Genomic DNA, 10,551 nt, shown 5'->3' with positions numbered 1-10,551 from the left:
AGGGTGGGACCAAGGCTCCTGCACTCATTACCGATCCTTCCAGCTCCTGGGAAGCGCAAGCACTGGGCAGCAACAGCAGCCACAGGGAGGAGAGGGGAGAGGCAACCGGAGAAAGACAGATACAGGTCAGAAGTGGGGAGGGAGAGACTGCTGGATGAAACATCCACTTCCACCAGAGCCGGGATCTGACACGGTGCTCTCGCAACACACGGCACAAACTGGGCTGCAGTGATGTCTGCAACCTGGCATCCCACTGGGGCTCTCCCACCGGGAATGGGACCTGCCCTCCTCCTGCCCTTCCAAACTGTTCCAAACGCAGCCAGGATATTACCAGCAACATCATTCAGAGGAATAATCGCTCTCCACACTCCGTGTCGTTTCTCGTCCCTCACACAACAGTCTGTGCACAGGCTGTATCACAATGCCTCTTTCGCAGACATGCTCCGCGCTAACAGCAGCTGCTGCCAGAAGAGGAAAAGCCATGGCATTTTTTGGGTATGAGCATCCTCTCTCCTCTCCGCCCCTGCCGTGTCCCCGGCTTGCTCTGTAGATGGCAGTGTGCTGTTACTTTCTGCGGGATGTTTACTTTCTTTCTTGATATTTGCTGGAAAACCGCTTCACTCAGTAAACGCCGAAAATGATAACATCGAAGACTATATTTAAACACTGTAAATTTCCTATCTGAAGTGGGAGTATTTGTTAAGTGTTTGCTGTAAACTTTAGAGTATCATAAATCCGGTTGTTTTTATAGGTCAGATCACAGAAGAAATCTAAGCAAATAGACTGAAATGTAGATAAGCAAAAGAAAATTTCCTCAGGCTGTTGTATATAAGAATAATAAGTAATACTTAGAAATAAAGTTATTAGTTCCCCAAATACATGACTACATTCAGTCTATGTGCATACTTTTAGTCAAATTCAAAAGCTCAATATTTTAAGTCAACATTACTGCTCTCCAAACGAACTAATGTGTTCACCAAAACATTTTATGAATCTCCTCATAGTTCTTTAAAGTTTTAGTCCTTTTTAGTTTCCTACGTGCAGAGTATAGCCTGTACATGTTTTCCTACAAATTTTTTTCTTTGAGTAACAATCGGGCTTCACAATTGCCTTGGTTCCTACACAGTGGTAATGCTCTAAACTGCAAAGGGTGAAATGGGCTTGTGCAGACCTTGCTGTTTGTGTCAGAGAATCATAAAATGAGTTGGGTTGGAAATGTCTTTAAGGTCATCTCATTCCAAATCCTCTGTCATAGGCAGGGACAGTTTTCACTAGACCAGGTTACTTAAACCTGGCCTTGAACCCTTCCAGGAATGGGGCATCCACAGCTTCTCTTGCTGACCTGTTCCAGTGCCTCACCACCTGCACAGTAAAGAGTTTCTTCTGAATAGATAATCTAAACCTCTTCTTGTTTAGGTTAAAACTGTTACCCCTTGTCCTATCACTATTTGCTTGTGTAAAAATGTCCATCTCCATCTCTCTTGCAGGCCACCTTTAGGTACTGGAAGGTGCTGTAAGTTCTCCCTGGAGCCTACTCTTCTCCAGGCTGAACAACCCCAGCTCTCTCAGCCTGTCCTCATGAAGCTCCATCCCTCTGTTCATCTTCGTGGCTCTCCTCTGAACCTGTTCCAACAGGTCCATATGTTTCTTATGCTGAGGGGCCCAGAGCTGATGCAGCACTACAGGTGGGGTCTCACATGAGCAGAGCAGAGGGGCAGAATCCCCTCCCTGGCCCTACTGGCCATGCTGCTTTTGATGCAGCCCAGGATGTTTCTGGCCTTTTGAGCTACAAGCACATTACCATCACATATTTACCTTTTTCTCAATGCCACTGAAGTGCAGTTGATTCCAGCTAGGAGGGTTTAGGGTGAATTTTGTTCCGTAGAACAGGGCTTCAGGATTGGCACCTGATAACTACAAACTAAGCATGTAGGTGAGCATGAGTTACAGCTTTGTCCCTTCTCCCCAAAGTTTTATCTCCCAAGAAGGAAAATTGGGAGTAGGGACCAAGACAGGAAAGGATGAAGCATGCATGGGGCTGTTTGGCTTGAGCACTCCCAGGCTCACCCAGGGACCCCTAATAAGGCACTAAGTCCAATGTTGCTGTGCAAGTGTTTTGCTCTTCATTGCAGCACAGACATAAGCAGAACGGATATCAGATGGGATGGATATATACCCCAATAGTGGCTGCCTGATAAAAGTCCTCCAGTTAAAATCTCTAGCTGGTTAAGCACTGCAAACCAATCAGTCCTTCTCAAGCTGAGCCTGAGCAGCATCAGGCTTGTGTTAGTGACCCTGAGTTACCATTCACTCATAGTTACTGCATTTGCTCACAGAGTTGAAAGTGCAAGAGGTCCAGACTCCTCAGCAAGCAGCGTTTGAAAGCCATTACTGGCTAAACAACAGTGACAGAAATGCTCACAGACATTGTGCCAGGGGACACAGGGAGACAGCACATTCTTGCAGGCACCTTCAGCAGGGGAAAGCTCACGCCTGGCAGCTGTTTGTGTGAAGGAAGATGCCACAGAAAGCCCATTCCAGAGCCTCTCCAGCTAAGGCAAGGTAGGTGAAGAGGCTGCTGACTGAAAAGGTTGATCCATGTAGAACTGTGGTGAGACACAAATACAGACTCTCCCTGGCACCACTGCACTGTGGTTGTGGTGATGGGAGCAGCTAGTTCATTTGGCTGTCTCATGGGATCTTTCATCTTCAAACAGAGGAGCCCAGGTTGGAGAATTGTGACAGGACCTGAGTGAATCAGACAAGTGGGTAACCATGCTGTTATGGCTGGAGTAGAGTTAATTTCTTCAGAGTAGCCAGTACAGACTGTATTAATACATATATAATGTATATACATTATATATTATCTATACATATATGTGTATTATATAGACATATATGTATGTACATTATATGTACATATATTCTATATATAATTATACTATATATATATATATTATATAATATAAACAGGCTATGGTTTGGGTTTGGGCTGAGAACAGTGTGAGGGAGTGCCTGCAAGAGGCTGAACTGCACCTGGGGTTAAACCATCACAGCAACACAAAGGCAAATGAAATGCTGTGCCTGCAAATGCAGGGTAATACCATTTAGAAAGGCACATTCAGACTTTTATTTACAGGACTTTCAGTCCACAGTATTATTCCAGGGAAAAGGACAGCCCAATGGAGACATCTGCTCAATGTTCAGCTGCCATCAAAAAACTACCAGCAAAATATTTTTTAAAGAGTATTAGTGTGCCTGCTCTGGGCTTTGAGTTAAAGCCAGTCCCCAATTATTACTTATCCAAAGTTTAAAATTACTATATATTGGTCTCACTAGATAAGAGATTCTTCTGGCACATAAATCTTGTTTGGATAAAATTTAGGACAGTGCACTTCATCACAGGATCCCCAAACATTTCCTCTGTGCAGACCCTGCTCAGGCAGACAGCCTGTGCCTTACAGCCTGCTCACTGCACGGGGAGCTGGAGGTGGCACTGCTGCAGGGCTTCTGACCTCCCCTGAGCCAGCTCTGGATGGCCACAGAGACCAGACTGGATTAGGTGAGTGGGCAGCACCCGTTTTCCTCAGGAGCTGAAAATGCAGCATTATCAGGAGCAACAAGCACTTGAGCACAGCAGCTCTGCAGCTACTCCAAGTGGTGCCAAAGTGGTGCCAAGGTGACCCTGTCTCATGGGGCCTGACTTGCCCTAGGCTGTGGGAGTGGAGGTAGAGCTCTTCCTTAAATCCTGCCCACCTGCAGTCAGAACAAAGAATATAGGTCTCAGTCTTTAATCTCACCTAATCTGTCATTCACTGATTAGATTATCATAAATATAGAATTAATTTATGTCACCAAATGCTAATTACTTCAGACCTGAAATGTCTAAAGTTCTTTGGGGAATCTGCTGTTTTCAGGAAGAGTTAAGAAGCCATTCCACAGACAGGATAAATTCAATGAATGGAAAACCCCAGGACTATCTGTTATAAACATGCAATGATATCAACACAAACCTGGATGGGTGGTCCTCAGCTGGGTGAATTGTAGCCTGAGGAAGACAGTGTTGAGGACCTGAGCCAGAGGAACTGAGGGATATGCTCCCATGTTCAAAGATGCAGAATTTGGGTCTGTTTTCAGCATTGGAGAGCTAATATTTAACACCCACAATAAATTTGTAGCAGCAGCAATAAAAGCATTTTTAAAATTCCTGTTTGCACTGTAAAAATATTTAATAAAATTACTCTGGTTGCTGATTCAAGTGTATGGGACCAGATTAGTTTACCAGGTTTAATGCTACAATGGAATTACTCTTTTAAATCCAGAGGCTCCATTGCCTATGAGTAATTTGTGTACAACTTTCATGTGTAATTAGAAAACTACTAGTGCTAGATATTAATGCATCCTACAAAACAAGCTCTCCCTTAGTTCTTTAAAGGGTGTATCCTAAGGCTAAAGGTACTCCATAATGCGTCCATTTGGAGATTTCTTTGTGCATTATTTGTCAGTTATTCTCATGCTTTGATTTCTGAATAACAAAAATAGGAAAATGCGTACTTTTAAATTTAAGCATATGTTTATTAGGCACCCTCATATGCAGCACTATTTGTTTTTGAGAAGAAAGCACTGGTATGTATTAATTTTTTTTTTCTTTTTGTATGTTCCTTTTTTTTTTTTTTTTTCCTGGTGTGAGTGAAAATAAAACCAAACTCATGTTGTATTCATTCCCTGGTAAACACATTTTCTTTCTACACTTTTCAACACTCAAATGTCATGTTCTCTCACATCCTTTCACCTTTTTTTGGGCCTTAATTCTGTTTCAAGGAACAAGAAATGCACACTCTGCTACAGAGCAAGGCAGGTCTGATGCTATCTCTCTCCTCTGACCTTTCTGTTGCACTATTCATTAGACTCTTTGGGGGATTAGGGAATTGCCTGGCAAGAGTATACTGAGCTTTCCACCTCTAGCTGGTAACCTTGGTACTGTTTAAAAATGACTGCAGCAGTTAAGATTATTAGGAAGTATGGTTATTTACTTGCAATAACTCTTTTTTATTTTTTTTTTCAGCAAGTTACAGAGAAGGAGCTCTATGTCAAATCACAATGGAGTAAGAGCTTTCAGGTGAAACAGTGGTCAAAATGTGGCCATTTTTCAATCGTTTTTTGGCCGTCAAAACATTTCCCCATGTTCAGTGCTTTGACAACAGCTGTTAGAAATAAGAGAACCAGTCATTTGTATACTTTATTTTTTACTTTTTATTTTGGGGTTTATTAGCTCTTGCTCTGCTAGTGGTTGGTATAATTACATACTGAGCTTTTTTTTAGAATCAAGAATTGCTACTTGGAGAATTTGTTTCTGAATTCCAAAGCACAAAAGCATCTGGTTTTAAAGTAACTTAAATATTTCTTATGAAAACCTTGCTTGGTAGCCATAAGACAAGCTGTTTTCTTTTCAGCCACAGGTGGAGTGAACAAAGGGTAGTTGCACATAAGGTAAGATCAGAAATCCCTATTTGTTCTAGAAATCTGTCCCTGCTTTTCCCCTTCTAACAGCTCAGTGCCCCCCTGGATGAGGAGATAGAGAACAATGCTGTGGTTGTACAGAGGAGATGCATTCAGCACTCTTGAGTGATTCTAACCAAAACCAAATCATCTGTCAGGACATGGTCTCTGTAGAGCTCAAAAGTAAGGCAAGAGTGATCTTCTAAAGGGCAGATGGGGATGGCTGGGATAATATGTTCCTCAAATAGGGATGGCTGCATCATGGCTTAAAAATATCTTCTACTCTTGTTGTCCTAGGAGGAGAATGATGACTCCTGAGGTCTGATCCTAACCCCTCTACCTAGCAGTGCTGCAGACTTCAGATAAGGAACCATTACAGTGACATGTGTACACATGGATCAAGATACCAGTAACCAAACATTCTGCTCCTTGAGTGAGCCCTAAGGCATTTGTGATTAATCTCACTTACTTTGACAGTCGTGAGGCTGAGATAACCAGACTTCTATGTTTTTCTCCACAGGCTGTAACCAGCTTTCTCAATGGTTACCTGTTGGATGAGAGTAAGTGGTGCTGCTTTAACAGCTGGCTTATGTAACCTTACCCCTCAAATATTCCTGAGAGACTTCAGAAAACATGGTGATATTCCTGACTGGGGTGAAAAACCATGCAGTGCTGGTCAAATGCCAGGAATAAATCATAAAAGGTTGGCTGTCAGGGCTGCAGCCTCCAACCCAAACCAGAAAAGTACAAAAGAATACCGAAAAAGAAGCAAGGAAAAAGAGAGAAGAAAAGCACCACATTTCCCCTTGATTTGGTCAACCAAAAGGCACCTTATGGCTTCATGGGTCTGTTCTAATTTGATGTAGGCAATAAGATGAGACTCTGCAGCCAGAGGAGGAGCAGAGATGCAGCCAGAGCCTCCTTGGGATGTGGGGCTGGTTCTGGGGCATCTCCCAGCACTCCTGCCAGCCCTTCCAGTCTGGGACACGTGTGTAGCCTGGCAGGTGACAGGGATGTTGTGGTCTGGCAGGTGGCTACCCAGCAAGGCAGCTGCAGGAAGAGCATTCTCACAACCAGCCAAGAATTAGGATATCATTTTAGAGAGCAGAATAGAGGATTTTATTCAACACAGTCTTTATATGCATAATGAAGCAAATCATGTACCTCAAGGGCTTGCAGTTTAGGTGGCAAAATCTTTTGGGTTTATTTTTAAAGGGAAATCTGCTTGCACCAAGCTGTTTTTAGAAGCTGGTACCTCAATTTGACCTTTTTTACTCCTTGAAATCAAAGACTAAATTTAATGAAGAGCTGGGGTGAAACAACAGATCCTGCAAAATATGACCATGAAGAAAGATATGAGCTGAGCCTCTCTGTCATTGCCCTAGTCAAGACAGAACTCTGACATTATTTAGGAATGTTTGAGAGATTTTGTTTCTGCTTGGACTCTAGTAGCTAAGCCAAAGTTCTGGGACTTTACTTACATTGGTAGTGCCTGCCTGAAATGATATTAGGATTTACTCCTATGCTAAAGCTTCATGGGTCACTGGCTTGCTTTATAGTCTCAAAGAATGCCAAAAGTATAATAGTGAAATTAGGGAAGAAAAAAAAAAAAACCCAAGAAAAAAAACCCCAAATCCAGAAAATGGAATGTAGCAAAATTATTATTACAAAATATGAATATGCTTCAGAAGATTTTAATATCTGTGTTTACAACTGATCTATTTGGCAGTAGTGAGGTAATTACTGTGCAAAGGGAGACAACAACTTCAGAAGTTATTTAAGAAAAATTGTTTCATCTTGCACAGAAGCAGATGAGGAATACTATAATGTGTTGTCCCTGTAGGTTTGCTGTGGAGACAGTAAAAAGCCTGGTAAATAATAACACCTTAAAATACAATTAAGTATCTTCTCTCCCTATTATACGACTGATCTCAACTTCATTAATTTTAATACTCAGCTTTATTTACTAACAACAATCAGAACTATTCGAGCTTTTAAAAATGCTGTTTCTCATTCAAAATTAATGTGATGCAATTAAGTTGATGACACATCACCTGGATGCTGGAAGGTTTTGCCTGAGAATAAATAATAAGCAAAGTCAGCACTGATACTTTGCAGGAACATCACCCAACAAAAACCAGTCTAAAAGTGAGCTGCTTGGAGCCATCCAATGTCCTCAAACTGCAGATGCTCAGCAACAGTTTACATGGGAGTTTTTTCCTGTATTCTCAATTATTTGGGGATTTAGTTCAAAGCAAATGGCAAAAATCAGTGCAAATGAATCTGCTAGTATGTCAAACTGTACCTTTACAGAAAAGAGAGCAGAACAAAGGTTTTTCCTGTCTAGGTCAGGACAATCCAGTTCAGCTCCACTACAGCCACATCATATTCTGCAAGCTGTGTCAATATTTCAGAGAAAGGAAAAAGACCAAAGAAGTCATTTAAGACCTCAGCAGTTTATAGGAAAACTCACACATCCTTAAATCTTTCCAGGCTGGCAGTGTTTGCAGGATTTGTCCTGAAATCTGCCACTGACTTTTTTGGTACAAGGGAGATAAATCCACTTGTGTGATTGAAATGCCATTTAGCCACACAAAAGTAAACCAACCACACACACTTACAAACCCATACTTAAAAAAAACCCTCTTAAATTTTCTTGCAGGATGGAGAAATTTGAGATTCAAATAAAGAGAAGGTTAATTGTGCCCATTTGCAGGAGACCCCGTCCAGCTGCTATCACCAGAGAGGAGCAGAGAATAGCCTCTGCCTAAAGGAGCAAACAGACAAACATTTTTATTAACAAATCAAGCACTAGAGATGGAGCAAATGAGGAGAAATAAACCCAAGCTAAAGCCACCCTAATGTCTGTGTGAGCCTCCTCACTGCAGTTCCTGTGGTAGCTTAGGATCTGAAATATCTCTATATCTCAGAAGGCTTTTTTCCAGACTTTTTTTTTTTTTTTTTTTTTTTTTTTTTTAGCTGATGAATTAATTAACAAAATCAACATATGAGCTGTGAGATATTTACTCACTGACTCCTACCAAATGGGGCTTTCCTGCAAACTTGAGAGGACAGCTCTGTTGCCTCTCCTTCCTCTGCACCTGAGACAGCTAAATAACTGCACCGTGAAGACCTTACTGAGTTCCTGCTCCAAGCCTCATCCTGGTCAACACAGAGATTCCTTTTGACCTTTCTGGAAGCTGGATTAGGCCTTTAAAAGTCATACATTTTGAAACATTCCATGAAGGTTATGTTTGCTTTAAAACCACGGTGAAGTAAATGCAAAACTGTATTAATATTTAACATTGGCTTATGAAAACGAGGAACTTGTAGTCTGGACAGCTGGTAAAAGTTTAATTCACATCATCATTTCAAAATGAAATGCAGAGGATAGAATACCACATTTTCACTTTCAAAATGTATTTGTTTTTCTTTTATATCCAGTTTTGTTATTTCTATAGCCATATCTGTTAAATAGCCATGAAAAATATTTTTCATCTACGCACTTTTAAAATTTGCTTTTCCGATTTGGTGGTACTGGTTATACATACAGAAATCAAAACAGGAAAAAAAAGGGCCAGAGGGGAAAAAAAATAGAACAAATAAGTTAGAAGAAAAAAACTCACAAATATAGAGCTTGTGGACAGTATTTAGGAGTTGGCCAGAAGTCGAAAGTCTTGATAGATGGTTCTGAGTGCACAGTTTTATTGCTGGTACACAGCACACTTTGTTCCTTTTGTTTGACTAAACTTGCCAACTTTGGAAATTAGTGACATGGGCATTCAAAATGTTGGACGAGTGGTCAGACTCTGATATACATATTCATACCCCAGCGGTAAATGACGTCAGGAAGTTTCAGATGCAGGAAAAATGCATTTTTTCTTCCAGCACAGCTTAAATATGTTTCATAAGCACTTCCACCATTCGAGCAAGAGTGCCTCTTAGATAGCACACAGGGGAGACATCATTTAAAGAAATGCTTCTTTGCTTGAACCAGAAGTTCAAATCTGCTCAGTTCATTTAAAATGTTTTTTTCCTCTAGAACAAATGAATAAGAAGTTCCTTTTGTGGTTTTTGCTTGGTGACTTGTTATTATTCTTCCAGCAGAAAAAGCATTGGGTTCTTATATGAACAGATGTGTTCCTCCTCCCTAGCCCCACACTCATTCTCTCCCTTTGGAAAACAGAGGTGACAGGCCTGGTGTTTGGCTAAAAGAGGCTATAAATCTTCCGGGGATATGGTGTTATATCTTTGCACATAAAAAGTATTGAGGAAGGGAAACAGGTTAAAAAGCAAAAAATCCTTGTAATAAATCATACGCTGTACTTGGTGTTTTAACCCTTAGAAGCGCAGGGCTACTTTAATAAATAGCCGAGGCAGAGACCCTTCTGCTTCGCGGCGGCCGGGGACACGATCGTGTGTGGGACGGGAGATGCTCAGCCCTTTCCCGCGGAGGCCGGGCACAGCCTGCCGAGGGAAAAGCCCTCGGAGAGTAAACGCTGATCCGGCCGCAGCCTCATTCCCTCCGAGCCCGGCCCCGTCCGACCGACAGGCACAGAGCGGACCCGCCGAGGGGCCGGGGCGGTGCGGGCGATGGCGCGGGAGGCGGCGGGGGCCGGGGCCGGCAGGTGAGCGCTCACCGGGGGCCGTGTGTGTGAGTGTGAGTGTGTGTGTGTGAGTGTGTGAGTGTGTGAGTGTGAGGGTGTGTGTGTGTGAGTGTGTGTGTGTGTGTGAGGGTGAGTGTGTGTGAGGGTGTATGTGAGGGTGTGTGTGAGGGGGTGTGTGTGCGGGGGTATGTGTGTGTGAGGGCGTGTGTGAGGGTGTGTGTGCGGGTGTGTGTGTGTGTGTGTGTGTGAGGGAGTGTGTGAGGGTGTATGTGAGGGGTGTGTGTGTGTGTGTGAGGGTCTGTGTATGTGAGGTGTGTGTGAGGGTGTGTGTGTGTGTGAGGGTGTGTGTGTGAGGGTGTATGTGTATGTGAGGGTGTGTGTGAATGTGTGAGGGTGTGTGTGTGTGTGAGGGTGTGAGTGTTCCGGGAGCTGCCCCCCAGCCCCC

This window comes from Sylvia atricapilla, chromosome 4 (assembly GCF_009819655.1).
Source record: "Sylvia atricapilla isolate bSylAtr1 chromosome 4, bSylAtr1.pri, whole genome shotgun sequence".
Lineage (NCBI taxonomy): Eukaryota > Metazoa > Chordata > Aves > Passeriformes > Sylviidae > Sylvia > Sylvia atricapilla.
This window is presented reverse-complemented; position numbering follows the sequence as displayed.